The sequence below is a fragment of the Channa argus genome, chromosome 1 (genome assembly GCF_033026475.1).
Source record: "Channa argus isolate prfri chromosome 1, Channa argus male v1.0, whole genome shotgun sequence".
Lineage (NCBI taxonomy): Eukaryota > Metazoa > Chordata > Actinopteri > Anabantiformes > Channidae > Channa > Channa argus.
In genome coordinates, this window is record NC_090197.1 from 13908703 (window position 1) to 13925309 (window position 16607).

Here is a 16607-nt window from a genome sequence, read left to right on the forward strand (position 1 = left end):
CTCCCCTCGGCACCCTCTCTTCCTTTCGTCTGTCGGATTTGTCCCGTGGCTCCAGAGGCTTAATTTACTCACCAAACATACTAAGTCGCACATGTGCATATGCATGCAGAAAAAAAACCCACACCCATTTTTCACCGTCTCCCAGACTCGAAATGTATTCTGGGCTACTGTCAGCCTGTCTACAGCTCTGATGCTGAGTAATTAATTCATGTTGTCCATTAATATGCCACTGCGAATCATTACCATGCATTATTCACTTTTTGTGTATTTTGGTAGTCATTTCCCCCTTCAGTTATCGATTGATATTCTACATACAATTAACAGCTTGGGTAACTGGTGAGCTTGGAGGCATCTTTTAGCCTTTTTCCGTTACTATACACACATACTGTACATTTGGACTACGAGCACACTGTGTAATACGCTGAGGCAGACGAGCTCTTTTACACTGAACATCAATGGAACACAGACTCTCTAACATATATTTAATCCCACGGCTTATAGCTGCTTTCTTAGGGAGGGAGACGTGTCTGTCGCAGAGTCAGCCTCTTGATCATGTAAATACTTCCGACTTAGTGGCAGAGAGAGTGAAGTGGGGTGGGGTAGCGGAGACTGGGAAAGGCAGGAATGGGAAGAGAGCATGGCAGTTGGTGTGTGTGAGTGTGTTTGCAGCACATACATCTGCTCGTGGACATTTGAAATTTCAACTAGCTTTACCTCTGGGCTTTGATATTAACAGCCTCTTTCTTCTCTTCCCTGTCTGTTCTCACTTTCAAGTCTTGATTCTCTCTTACATATTGAGAAATGAACTTAGTTTATTCATTTTGTACTGTTGCAACCTCCACTCCATTTTCTGTTCATCTGTCCCTCTTGACTTTCTTTCACCTAATCCTCTCCTCCGTGTACAACCCCTTACAGTGACTTTGTAATTACTTGTTTTTCTTGCTTTCTCACCCCGTTATAACCTCTCCTCTTCTCTGCCGCTTCGCTCTCAACATTTAATTAAAATGCTGGTAGTAGTGCGGCAGTCATGTAGAAACGGAAAACATAAGAGGGTTTGACTCCGTAGTTGGGAATTTCTTGATAAGCAGAATTGGAGATGAGATCAGAGTCAGGGCGCAGATATTAGACCTGGATAGACCTGGCTTCATCCTAGACAAATCCAGCCCGACAGGGAACAATGGAAATTGTAGTGACCTATATAGAGAGTACTACAGTGTTCACAAATGTTAACCAAGAGCAGAGAATTTCTTAATCATTTTTCTGTACGTGCTTCAGCTCTGTCAGTCGATAATATTATAACATATAATATAGTGTCAATAGATAAAGTGATAAATTAATTAACATTGACAGGGAGCATTTTGCAAACATATCTAACTCATGAATATATGTGCAATGTGAACATTTTATGATCTCTGGTGATCGGTCTAGGCTCTAATGTGAAGCAGTTGCCAATGCAAGTCAATCTTGGTATAATTGTTGCCCCAAACTCTTAATAACCCTGAAAGATTGTCAGTGCCAGCTTCATTTGAATAATGAATATGAAGCCGTTCATATTTTACTTTCATAGATTGCGTTTCTGCTCAGTGTGCCCCCCTTCATGTCCTCTTCATTGTCTTGAAAATCCTAATAGTAACTGTCCTGGGCAAAAAGTGAGCAAATTTGGGCTTTGATATGTACAGTACATTACTGCTCTCCTCGTTTTCTCTGCCCTAATCCTCCCCAATCACCGATGCCTCTTTTCCTCTGCTTCTTCCTTCAAATAGCTTCCCATGCAGGATTTGTATTCACCCCCTTTCTCTCATCCCAAATCTGTCTCTTCTTTCCTCTCTCCTCCTTTCTTTCCCCCTTTTCGATCCCCCATTAGTCTTGCCTGTCCTCTTGCCCTCTCCTCTCTCTTCTCTGCAGCCCCTATCCTTAGTGAATTTGTTATAAGTGTCAATTGTAATAGATGGCTACTCACAGGGTACAGCTCTGTTAATCTCTCATGTGTGTTCCGTCTCTTAGCCAACAACAGGGAACACGTTTAATTCCTGCACACAGATTGCCGCCCAAATGCTGTGCTTTTAAATTGCTAGAGAGCCAAATATACTCATGTATTTCAGATATGTGTTTGTCTTCTATGATTGCAGAAATGTCAACTCGCACATATTGAGCTGTCCTTGTTATCAACAGGCTGTTAAATTGAAAGAAGTGATAATTTTGCCATGCAAATAGGAATACAGAGACTGTGCTTCAGTTAACTGTTCCAGCTGTTCCCGGGCCCTGTGGATCCATAACAGCTTTTTATATACAATTGCTCATTTCCTCCAAGGCGTATTGCAAATGTACATCTACAGAACGGTGTCATGAGGCTAGTAAGTATAGGCATAATTCATCACAAAGACATGGTGGCTTCCTGCAGGAGTCATCAGCAAAGTTAGCCCTGCTATGGACCAACTATAAAGAAATGATGGAAGATTTCTAATGTGTCTCTAATGTATTTAGTAACTGAATTTGAATCATGCCTACTTTATTGAAAATTAAATCCATTAAAGCCACATGTACACATGCATACACAAATTACATGCATTGGTAAACTGCATTGAAGCATTCCAAATGTGAACAAGATTCAGACTGTGTTTCTCAGAAGGTGACTTTTGGGAGATATAAAATTTTCTTCACGGGCACTTTGCATGTTTCTTTGCCTTTCCCTCTTGGTCTCTCTCTCTCTTTCTCTCTCTCTCTCTGTGTCTAGCACGCACCCACCCACACACACACACACACACACACACACACACACCCACACACACACACACACACACACACACCAATTCACACACAATCTGTCAGTCTTCAACAGCCTCTTCATTATTTCAAATATGATTAGAAGTAGACATGACGTGAACATGCTGAGTAGTCAAGCGCACACATACATACACATAGGCTACTAAATACACAAAAAATATGTTTGGGCACATCAAGATAGCACATGTTACCCTAAGGTAACGTGTGTGCACACATACACACACAGATTCTCTGATGATTTACCAGAAAGGCAGATAAGAAATTAACAAAGACAGACATCCCTCACAACCAGCTGGTGCTCCTTGTAGGGTGTATGTGTGTGTGTCTCTGTGTCTGTGTGTGTCAAGTAAAAAAAACATAAAAAATTTCATTAAAGGTTAGAGTAAAGCCGGAAACGGGAATATAGGAGTAAACAGATTGACACAAAAGCAGCAATGTCAGTCAAGTGTTCGATCCCGGATGATGAATATAAATCCAGTGAATATAAAAACACATTATTGTTGGGAAAGCAGGCTGTGTTCAATACAAAGCCTCAGGAGACCAAACCATGTTGATGCCATAGCAACCAAGAATTAACTTGAACTACAGTCCTGTCACTTTGTCTTTGATTCATACCTAGTTTAGTTCTTTGGTTTCCAGCTTCATTACTGCATCATGTGGGGCTGAAGGAAAACAATGCTCAGGTTGAGCAAATTACATTTTTTTTTTCTTTTGTTCATTTCAAAGCCAAAAAACAGCAACAGTAAGGAAAGTGCTAATGTTTGACATTTAAATTTGAGGATTTTGACATGTTTTCTTTTTGTCAGTTGGTTTTGTCAGTATAAAATAGTGCATTAATTCAGCTTCATAGTTAGGGATACCAACTTACTAGCGTTACACTAAACAATCCCAGTGTAGATTCACAAGGTATCATTCATCAGTGCATTTAATTTTGTATCTTCAGCTCAGGTGGGCTAACGAGAAGGACGAGTTCCTAATGAATGAATTAATTGCTAGTTAAAGTGCAAATGATTTACCAAGATTATCTTTACTCATTAAAATGATACTTTTTCTCAGAGGTTTTACTCTAATTCAACTACGATGTTATGGATCTTAACAAAATTGTTGCTATGGTGACCATGCGAACATTAAAATCATTTCAGCTGTTGCTGTAGTGCAACATTTGGCAATGCAACACTGACATGTGCACAAAGAAAAGGGATGTGCTAAAAACAACAACAAAGTCTTTAGAGGGAAAAAAAATCAGTTTACTGTTTAAAACGACTTTGAGGATTTTTGTGGTTCATCATATGCAAATAGATAAGTTTATGAGGTTTAATAAAACCCGAAGCCATTTTAAACCCAAAACAAATGTGAGACATGATTTGTGCCAGTGTAGGTGTGAGAAAACAACTCTTTTAAGTCAAATGTTCATGCATTAGCTACACATTAACATAGAGCCTTGAGGGACTTATTACTGAGCAGCTGCAGTAGTTACTTTTGATTATTTGAGCTTTCTAGTAATTATTCTTGTTTGTGGAAAAGACCAATTATTTGAATATTTATTCAGTGTTGGTAAAGATCATTTGGGTCTCTAAAGACACAAGCAACTACACAACACAGACATACACAAAAAATGCAGACACACAAGGGTGAGTTTAATTAGTCTCTTTTCTAGATAAATGAACCCTCTATGAACCTACATTATTTGCTGTCAGATGAAAACATCTCAACCCCAATTTTTCAACAATTTTAATGAGGATCATCTTTGGATGTACTTTTGAAGTTACATAAACTGCTGGAATTGGTTTAGTTATTCCTATAGAGGATGTTTTGTGATCATCAAATAACAAAAAGTGTAATTTTGCTTTTCTATTACAAAATAGTATTTTTGTACATTGGTGGTGGGAGAGGGCAAAGAGATGATAGTGTTTTTGTGTCTATGCGTCTAGACCTGGTGTGTGATGACAGCTATGCCCTTGTGCCTCACACCCACAGAAACATGGCTGTCAGCAAACATCACACACACCTTGCCATCAAAACAAACACAAGCTCATAACTTATTCTGTTATGCTCATGAGGATAGTTTATGGTTTAAGTTCGTTAGCACCCGAACATGACTTCCCTGTCTCATGTTCTTAAACAATCCTATGGGAGTTGTTTTAGTAGCAAGTAAGAAGGTTAACGTTTATATTTTCACCGTTACTACAAGAAAGCTATTATTCGTACTGCATGTGCACCCTCACCGTGTCCTTGTCTCGGAGTCTGAAAGTGCTGCAGGTGATGCATTTCCTTCCTGAGTGGTGATACATTTCCTGTCTGACTCTTGCACCATGGGAACCTTTTTGTTCTGTTGTTCATTCTGCCTACATACTGTATGTGCGTGTCTCTGTGCACAGGGTGCCCGTGTGCACACATACGTGTGTGTGCTTGTCTGTTTCTTTCCCAGAGAGGACTCATTTCCCCAGCAGGCCCTGTCAGGCTGTTTCTGGGCACACTCAGTTCACAGCTAGAGGCTGCTGCTGTCACCTGCTTACCTAACTCCTCTGCTCTCCTCCCCATAGCTTTTCATGATCCCCTTACCTTTATGTCAGTCATAACACTGAACTATGTACCCCTATGCAGTTTGTGGTAGCTTTGTACAAAACAATGAAAGGGGGGGAAAAAAAGAGAATTGGCCTTTTATAGTTGGCAATAAAATTACTCCAAAGAGACTGTGCAGCCAAACAATTGCACTGAGAGTCCAAAAGTCCTATTTTTACACCAGTATTTAGCACAACCCTTCACTAAAATTGCTGTTTTCAAAAGCTTTCATGCTTGGGTGGCCACCAGCATGCCCCAGAAATGAGGACACCTCTACAGGGCAGACAGAGATGGGAACCAAGACAGCTTTATTTGCAGCTAATGTGTGTAAATACCACACATACAAGCACAAGTACTATAGTAATAAGTTACAAGCATTAATGTGGTTTCTGGATATGGGCAAACACACAACCCAAACAACTTACAACGCATTAAAAATTCCCCTTGTGAGGGGAAAAGGAAAGAGGAACAAATGCCAGTGAATATGTGAAGTGGAATCCCTGGCATGTACAAACTTCCTGTTGTCTCATGTGCATGGAAATGAAGCTTGCATGCACAGAATCCATCTCAGAAGAGACAGCATGCTGTTGTTGTGCAGCTCACAGACAAAAGCTCAGCAGGGTGTTGCAGTGGACAACGGTAAGCGATTTGATCTTTGACACTGGCCGTCTGTTTATCTCACACCCCGCCCCTACGCATGCTTTCTCTCTCACTGTCTCACTACCTCTATTGCCCGGTGTCACAGAGGTCAGACAGAGAGCAGATGCTTGACCACACGACCGCACACTCACATTCTGTCATCTTCCTCTGCTAACTTGGACTTTACCTTCATTGTTGATCATTTATATCTTAGAGGTTCTTTTAGTAAATTTTACAAGTGATTTGATGTTTGCTGGCTCCTCTTGGGATTCATAACCCAGTCAAATAAGGTGAAGACTGTAAATGGACTCTTTCAGTCGCAAGCCACCAGTGTTTGCTTTTATCAAATCCTATATAGACCAGCACTTTGGTTTAATATAGTGTTTAGCTCATGTACTGAGGGCTACCACTACTAATAATTGCTGTAGTCCTAACTTCATCATTTGTTTGTATTTGTTTACCGATAAGCCAGGTTCACGTAAACACCCGAGCAAACAATATAGATCATTATTAAGTTAAAGGATCCCTTTCTTCTTTGGCAAGCGTCCTGTGATACACTTTACTTTTGTTGGTGCCAGTCTTCCTTTAGATTTTATGTGGTTTCACAAAAGTAAGGCTGTAGTTAAGTGCTTCTTTGGCTTGAAAGTCATGGCAAACTATTTAATTTCCATTTTGTTGCTAATAGAAAACCATAACCGTATTTTTGGTTGCGACATGATTCATGTCTATCCAATTTACCTGAAAGGTCGATGTAACTAAACTATGAATTCTAATAGGTACAATGCACATACAATTTAGTTTATTTGATTAAAAAACACATCTTTTAATATACTGTATACATTTGAGAGATTATATACTTGCCTAAAAATATTAAGTTGATTATAGCAGTGCAGGTGCAATTAAAACCCTGCAAGTAATAATCTTAGTACTTTTGATTAAAGAACCTGTATAAAACGTATTATATGAGTTGATATCATCCCAAAAACAGTTTGGTGGTTTTGGATGACTCAGTATAGATATCTTAAACAAATCGAGAAGCTCCCAATGCCACATGTACTGTAATAAGGTCTCAACTCTCAGCTTTACCAAGTGATGTTTTTATCTTGCTACTGCAATCTCCTGGAGGTAATTTACTGTATATGTTCCAAGCAAAGGAAGCAAAAGGCTATTCCAAGTACTAGTCGGTGTCCAAATGCCTGGCAGAGGTTGAGCTGAAATGAGTTTCTGAGATCAAAAGAAAGAGAACGATAAAAGGGATTGAAAGATAAAAGGATTTGAGTCGCTGGATCAGAATTGTGCCTTTATAGAACAGAAATCAACAGAATTAAAACCTATTCAACCACAAGGAACAATGGACTCCTCATATGTCATGAAGGTCAATGTATTCAAGACATTTCTCACACTTCACTCAACTGATTCAGTTTCTACAGGAGCATTTGTCCATTTGTGCAAACCATCTCTGCTTAGATTCCTGCCTGATGGTTAAAGATGCTCAGAGTTTGATTTTTATTCTTTTAAGGTAACAGAAGGGAAAGGAAAATTGGTGAAAACTTTAATAAAATAAAAGTTCCTTGACTTTCTCTGTGGCTGCTTTTATGAGCTAATATTTTTTCAGTCATTATTTATAATTTATGAGCTCAGGTTATATGGACGATTTGTTATGCATGCCTACTGATTCCGAATGCTTGAAAGCAATATTAGCTAACAGACAAATACGAGTAAATTCTGCCTGTTGATGGAAACATGCCGCCATCTGACCAGTTTATTCTGATCTGAAAGCCTCTTTAGCTGCAAATTAAACCAGCTGGGAACATTTAAAGTATCAAAGTTTAAATATTAATTTTGATGCCCGTTGAATATGCACGTAGTATTTAACTTACATGACAGCACAAATGTAAGCATTCATGTTGCTGTAGTTAAGCCATTAACCCAGTTCAGCAATTTATTGTATGTTTTCAATTAGAGTTGAAAATACAGCCCCAGGATGTCCCATGTAATTAAATCAAGGAGGATTATAGATTATATACGGATTAGATCCATCATTTTGTTCATTTGTCCTTTAAATGTATGTGAGCCACTGCTAATTGGAATTTTGAAATTTAGTGAACCCTCTTAACATTTTACACAAGGTAATCTAAGCAAAAGTCATAGGTTAAACTAAATTCATCTATGTTGCTGTTTCTGTCCTTTGTGCAGGTGACTTGTGAACTGGGACAGTCCTAGGACACATCCTAAGTCTCTCTCTGATTTTCTTTAGTCCTTGTTCAACCTGGAAGTCATTCTAGTCCACCATCTTGAAGGATGTCACAAGACACTTATATCACCTCTGATAAGGTCAAAGAGCAGAGGGGAATGTTTGAGAAGAGAGGGAATGAGGATACAAAGATCCATCCTTCATAGACATATATTACTAAACTGTCTGCTGTTGGTGACCAGATGTTCAGCAATATTTTATCAAACTGTATAACTATATCAAAAGTATACTTGCTATATTTGCTATGTATTTCTGATCAAAAGCAATATAACCCTATAAAGCCTGACCCATCATAAAATAGCCAGAAAACTCAAATTTTTCGGGAACTGAGATGTGTATTATACCTGATTAAAAAAAAAAAAAAAAATCCCCAAATTGTTTATTTTGAAATCATCCAACATTACAGAATTTTATTTTTATTTTTTTATATAAACTGTTTTACAGCCTTTTTTATGTAACCTGTGGTAGGCATACAATCAGCTTCTGTCCTTGTCAATGCTTTTTTTAAAAAAACATTTAAAAACAGTACTGAAAGTGATGTGCAAAGGATGAAGGCTGATATATCTACTCGGACTTATAAGATTTAGAGACAGTGCAACAACCACTTACTGTGCTTGTTATCAAAGTTTTACTAGAAGACTAGATAATAATCTAGTAACAATAATAATAATAGAGCTGTTTGCCATCTTCATTCATATGCTTTGAGTTTTTACAGAATAGACCCAGGAAAACAAAATTAAATTGTATTATAAAATAAAAGTACAGCAAATTTACTTTGAGTTATTTAGTGAAAATACAAAAATAGCATTTTTTATTTATTAAAAAAATATTGATTGGTGAAACTTTTACAAACATTAATAAAATAATAGACAAATTAAAACAAAATTCTGTAGTTTAACATTAAACATCACTCTGTTCTCTTATTCTTTATGATAGAAAAAAGGTCACGGAAACATTTTGCTGATTGGCCTTGGAGAAACAAATCAACTCAGCATTAGTTTTAGTCCCAGTTTGGTCTGCTGTACTGTATGTTTACAAAGCCCACTTAGGTTCATTCTTGTGTATCGAAGATCCTTTAAGAGACAAATATGATTGATATTACAAGTGATTACTTCATCGTATTGTATACCAACATTTTTTAGGGGTGGCATGTGTGAGGTTTCATAAAGGTTAGACATTTAAAAGTAAAAACACTGAGCCTAATAAAAGGACAAGACAAAATTGAATCAAAGGGTTAAAGTGAGATTTAAATGAAGATCACATTTAGATGTCATCTTGGTCACCATGTTAGCAGGCAACCTTCCTGCTTATGGGACCTTGATCAAGATGCACAAAGTTGATTTAGAAAATTGACTGACACCAATGTCAACTGCAATTCTAGTGGTGGAATAATGTGGCTTAATGTGAAATATTTGAACAGTGTGTGAACTTGGTAGTGGCATTGTGAAATGCTGCCTCATTGTCTCGCAGGCCTTGAGCACTAGTGAGAACGAGCTGTCACATTCAGTTTTACACGCAAGGTGTTTTTGTCGCTGTTGGAAATGTTATGTTGCTCCTGATGTGCAGCCACTCAACTTAATGCACCATGATGTAGTGTCAACTGAGCGTGAGCTGTGGACTATCTCTGCTTGAATGGCAGACTTCTGAGAATCAGTTGGCAAACATGACATTTTCATCTTCATGCTGCACAGTTTACACAACACACAAAGGTGAGGGATTTAATTTAAGGGTTTATGTACCAAAACTCATTTGGCGTTGTGAGTGGCCAACGTATCCTCAATAGACGAGGAACAGGTGCAAATGTCCGTCCGTCCGTCCACTCTAACATTTGTTCCTGTGTCTGAACATACAGCAGTTGTCAGGTTGAATATGCTGGCTTATTATACTGTAAAAGTTATATTTATTATGACCTTGTTGAGACATCTTACCTGCCTTTGTAGTAGTCTTACAAATAGTGTGACTACAGGTACTGTACTATCAAATGAACACTAAATGTCTGTTGTTATTATTTGCCTGTGAATCAAAAGAGATGAAAGTCACTGCTCTACCACGTGTGCCAGCAGAATGTGTCCTGGGACAGTGCTGACTGGTCTTCATTTACTGTGCATGTACAGTATATGAACACTATGCCATATATCAAAAAACCCAGCGGTAAAATTACACATAGCTAAGCATATGTACACTGACAATTCTGTACTGATGGTTTGTGCCAGCACATGTATTATAAATGGATTGTTTTTCAAATAAAAGAATGCAGTTTGCAACAGTGTTTGTGAAGGCCAGCTAGTCATACAGAACTTTATAAAAACAGTGGAGAAAAAGAGAGGAAACGTGACCTCTTTGATGTTCCACACAACTGCATAAAAACCTGTGAAAATCTTCTGCATCCTGAAAAGTACAGGTGGAGATGATAAAATGTAGAAATATATTACTTGTTTGAAGCTCTTATTTTGAAATTGTAGAAAAATTCAGTGAGTAAATACTGTTTCATGCTTCACTGTACTTGGCCTGACTTTACTTTGGTCTACGTGGAAGTAAATTGACCCCTGAAGTTGCTATGTGTGCCCTTGGAGGGAAGAGTTATGACTAAGAGTGCCGGGCCAAAAGGTGTAGCCGGTACCAAGTACCGATGTAACTGTGGTGGAAACAGTGGGGTGCTGAAACTATAATCGCACCACCTCTTCACAGCTCAGCAGGCTTTCAGGAACCTGCCAAGATCACATTTAACACACACACAAAGGAAGGAACACAGAGACGTTCATGCACTTGTAGAAAGCAGCAGACAGTGTGGCTGGAACACCAAAACCTGATTCGCACCAACAAAACTCCTAAAAAAGTGATATGGCTGCTCATTTTTTGGCATTGCCCTGCTTTTTGACTCTTAATGCCCACTGTGAGTCAATATTACAAATATTTGTTTCTAAGAACTGATTATCATTTCATAGTCACTTCATTTTATACGTTCTCCGCGATAAATCTAAACTGTATAGTATATGGATGGATATTCCTTATTGATTTTTTTTTTCAACCCCATAATTTATTTATTTATTTATTTTTGTCCTTTCGGATTATCCCGTAATAATATTTGTCCCATATACTGTATATGCAAAGTGCCATTGGTCAGATGCTGCTGCACATTTAAGAAAGCTGCAACCATTCAGTGACAATTGGCCAGGACTATGGTACCACATACACCTAAGTTTCTTTTGGTCAGCCTGCATTATAACCTGAAGTATACCAAAACTGTTGTGAATGCATAGTTTTGTTCATCCAGAACACAGCAGGCTTGAGGGATTAACTCTTAATTAACAATTAATGCTAACATGAAAAATTGATATGAAAAATAGGAGTGTAAGAGCATGCAAAAGATGGCATGCACTTACTGTGAAGGCATTCTCCCAGAAATAAGAATGCTGTGAGTCTGTGAGTCTTGGCTTCAGTCTACATAATGATGGCAGAAACACTCTTGCAATAATTTGACATTTTAATGTATATTTTGTTCACATGAAAGTAAACATGTATGTAGGCAATTCAAAAGGAACTCAACGAATCACATCAATAAAAAACTACCTGAATGTAGTTAAATCTGAAAAAATAAACTGAGTAGTACTACTTGTTACCATGTCACCTCTAATATGGTGTGTGCCAAAGAAAGAGTTTAGTATTGATTTTCTGTAAAAGTTGAGTGTGTGCTTCTCTGGGAGTGGCTACTTCTGAATGTGTATGTGCCATGTGTGTTTGTGAGTTTGTGTCACTCAGGTAGTTATCTCAGCTTTGTGAGAGAGGCAGCAAATCTCCCTGTAATTACAATCTGAACAGCCCTGACATTTTATCAAGACTTCCTCAGGTGTGCATGTGTGTGTGCGTGTGTGTGTGTGTGTGTGTGTGTGTGTGTGTGTGTGTGTGTGTGTGTGTGTGTGTGTGTGTGTGTGTGTGTGTGTGTGTGTGTGTTGAATGCCTTTTGTCTTGTGGGGCTGAAACAGCTGGGTGATCCTCACTAATTAACAAGAAACCTCATAATTACTGTTAACTGGCCTACTAAAGCTGCCAGAGAGAGAGAGCGAGTCAGGAGACTAAAAGACACAAACATTGAGCGGGGATGTTGCAAATATTTCAACATCAGCATACACAAAGAGCGCAATCACTGTTCAGTGGGCCCCAGTAAGGAGACTGTGAAAAAGTAGCAATGCAACAGAAAGGCAGTCATTTTCCAACAAGACAATTCCATTTAATTATTGTGTTCCTACTGTATAACATTGTAGTAAGGACTGGGAACATTGACATCAAAAATGGGAGGTAATGAGACAGTTTGTACACAAGACAACAGGTTGATGATAATATCTGACACTTTTTGGTCGAAACTTAGATTGTGAGCACGCCTGCAATTTCTAACCGTACGAAAACCGTATAGTAAAATGTGCTCAAGCAAAGCGAGTATGGCAGCTGAAAGTCGACACTCACTCTGTAACCTGTGATTGGATCCAAGAACAAACAAGTGCAGTTGACATGACTCAACCTCCAGATAACCAAACCTGGATGAATGTGAACCTTCACTGAGAAAACCCTGAGTTATTTTCAGGGAGGTTTCTGCTTCTGGCCAAAAAATAATCCAGCACCCTATAAAATATAAAATCAGAGTTTAAAAATATAAAATATTTTTAAACTCTGAATTAAATGGAGTAAACAAAAAGGAGCAGATACACAGTCAGTGTTTTTCCAATGAGTTTTGCTTTTGCAGCCTGGCTCAGTGCTGAGCTAAGCTGACCACCTACTGGTGGTAACTCCATGTTTAGTGTTTAGATGTGAAAGTGGTACCAGTATTCTCATTTAACTCTAAGGCAGGAAAGAACATAAACTCATTCCCCTAAATTACAAACTTTGAAGATATGCTGCGCTCTTTCCAGATTCCAACAAATGAACGTGGTGAGCGCCGTTAGTTACTAAAACAGGAGGGTGGCTGGGGCTCTTGAGGGTAGCGTCGGTTGTCCCCTCTTTGGCCTTTTATCTCAGGCTTCTTCTGCTTAGTTGCCTTTGAGCAACTAACACAAAAACTCAATTGTCCCGCCGTCATCGGTGTATGTATGTGTGGGTGAATGAGTGCCTTGGTGTCCAAGCTCGGTATGAATGTTTTTAATAGCTTCTATAATTAGACCCATGTTGTATGAATTCCACTTTAGGTTTACATTAGCAGGTTGTCTGCTAACGTAGCTAACCATATTCGGCTACACGTTATATGAAAAGAAGAAAAAAAAAATAAAAAAATAAAAGAGAGACATTTATAATCTCTCTATGGAGCTGAACTGAAACCTGGTGACAACGTGTATGAAACATTGAATCAGAACAAAAAGTTTGCACAGTTATTGCTGCTGGGAGCTTCTATAATCGGCACACATGCAGCAGTGCTGCAGGGACAGATAGTAGAAGAGAGAGACCGATATGAACACTGAGATGAGAGCGAGACAGGAAGGGTTGTTGTTTCTCCCTAGGCTAAATGTCACTGCTGCCACATTGTTTTGGTCACGTAGATGCACATAGGTACCCTTCAGTTGTGTGTGTGTGTGTGTGTGTGTGTGTGTGTGTGTGCATGCTTGCAATGAACACGTTATGTCACATTTATCTGTCTTACTGACTCTCCTTGGTTGCCTCTGGAAGATTCTTAAACTCTACCTTAAAAGGTCAAGCAGATCAGTGGAGACACACACACACACACACATTAGGATTATGTGGTACTTTTGTGGTGATGTTCAAACAGATACAACATTTCCGACATCACATCTAAAAATGTGGACATTTTCCTAAAAAAATAAGAGACCCACCCTTCCCACAAACACACACGTTATAGCTCTATGTGTGTATCAAAACCACATTTTGTACTACTGTACATACACACATACCGTTGTTGTGAAACAAAACACAACGCCTGACAATCATGTGTTTTTTTTCTGAATAATTTGCCAGGGGTCTAAACAGTTGGCTATTGATCTGTGTGTAAGTGCTTGTGTGTGTATAATGGTCATGTCATGCTGTGTTGATTTTCATGTCAGACAGCAGCGTTCTCTCCTCACTCCATTACTTCCCATTCTGTCGCTCTGTGTGTGTGTGTGTCTGTCTGTATGCACCTGTGATTTCACGGCCAGAACAGTTCTTCCAGGCTTACAGCTGTTTAATTGTTCCTTTACCCAAGTTCCCGCACACACACAACACACACACACACACACAAATCCTAACATACGTACACACTTCTCACAATAACAAGGTGAAGTAAATGAAAAGCCAAAAGACTGTTCTGCATCATTACACAAGCGGACTGTGCACTGTCACAAGAGAGTTGTGAAAACTGCTGAAATAAATGGTTCACAAACAAAAATAATGGAACCTGATACCCTGTATCTTAACACCAGATTATGAGCATTTAAAAAGCCTGTAATGCACGTAAGCCTTTGCAAAACAACTTAAACTTTATTTGTTTGTTCTTATTTCGCCTCAGGATGCAGCATCCATTACAATACCAAGTTATCTGCTGATCTGCTTTCACGTTTGAGCTGTTAGGATGTACAGTGAAGGAGAGAGCGAGGAGCCCAAGAGCTCATGGATTCGCACAGTGGAAAATGTTAAAAAGCTTAATGATGTTTCCATGATATGGCAGACTAAGAGGCAGGAATTTCAGGGTTTGTTTTAAATGTGTTAGTAGAGTTCTCAGGGGACAACAAATTGTGAGCTTTATTGTAAGTTGCACCTAACACAACACTATGACTACTTCATGAAGCTTATTAAATAAAAATGTTATATGAAATTGTTAAAATGCAGCTAAATTCCACAGTTGAGAAGCTACAAATGGGCATATAAAAAACCATGAATCAATTATTTTATAAAAGATGTTAATTTTCTATCAACCAACTAATGACTTAATTGATACTATTCCAGCTCTACATTAGAAAAATATTCTAATACATATTATATATAATAATATGTATTTTTATTTATTCTTTTTAAACCCTTTTACTCCTACATAAAAATACTAGTATTTATAACACACTCAATATAATTTCTTTACAGAAAGCTGAAATCAGATTATATATACTATTATATATTTTTAGCCGGATTCACCTCTGACTCAGCATGATTGTGGTCACAAGTGTGTTTTGTTGTAACCACATCCAACAGTGAGTCCCGGGGCAAGAAACAATGTGTGTACACAAAAACCATGTGCAGGTGTGGGAAATAAGTTTGAACCTTTCACATACTTCAGACCAAGAGGAGGATGACACACATAAGACGGACAGATGGACAGATAGATAGATAGATAGATAGATAGATAGACGGAGGGATGGCTAGATAGATACTATTGGATACTATAGATTCTAGCAACATAATTTTTAATCCACATTCAGCTAGTACAAATGTTCTTTCATTATTAGAGGTGTTAAAAAGGAGTCTATGAAAAAAGGTTAGGGCAAAGTAATGAAAAATACTGGTGCAAAACTTTGCATTGCCCTTGATAAATTAATTAGAAAATAACTTGAAATCATTTCTGATTACAGAACCTTTGAACAAACTAAATGTGCACTGAATATAATGTTATAAAAAACGCTTTGTTTTACTCTTCCTGACATTTCAGAGTAAGGGGATGTAAACGTATGCACCCGACTGTATACATGTGCATATTTGTATGTAATGTATTGTATTACGTATCCATGCAATCGTTTATCATCCTTTTTGCATGTAAAGCACTTTGTAATCTGGGTTTTTGAAAGTGTTAAACAAAAGCTCTTCTTGCTTACTGCGTGTGATAAAACCTCGCAGGTTAATAGGTGATGGAGCAGGCACAAGTATCGATATGCATCGTTTCTGTTGATGGTGAAAGTGGGAGTGAAATTGAGACCCATGCACGTGTTCATTTCCACAATGACCGAGCTTCCTAGAACACAACGGGGTGGCTGTGGTACTGGGGGTACAGAGGTCATTCACCAATCATAGGGTTGGTAGTCCTATCCACAGCTCCCCCATTCATTTTTACATAAGGTAATTTCACATCAGTCCATTGTGAGATTGATCGCCCTGATTCACAGTTCGTCTTAGCCATTCAGTGCACAAGATGAGACCACAGTATTAACAACACCAGTACAATTTGTTATATCTTATGAGACGTGTCCTTAATTAGAAGCAGCTCTAAACCGTCTGTGGTGAACGAGCCAACACTGCTTTGTTTACAGTTTGTATACCCGTGGGTCCATATCTTCATCTTTCTCTTCCTCTCACGCAAGCGCAGAACATTCATCACGACATGCCTGTCAGCTGTTGTCTTTACAGTGTATTCAAGCACTACTTGTCGGCCCAGACAAAGGGCAAAGTGAGCCAACACAGAATT

The 16607-nt window shown here is 38.5% G+C and overlaps 1 protein-coding gene across 7 annotated transcripts in view; it reads left to right on the forward strand.

The window, feature by feature from the left end:
* csmd3b (CUB and Sushi multiple domains 3b) overlaps positions 1–16607 on the forward strand; it is a 310165-nt gene that overhangs the window by 4016 nt on the left and 289542 nt on the right. The gene's annotated exons all lie outside the window — the stretch shown is intronic.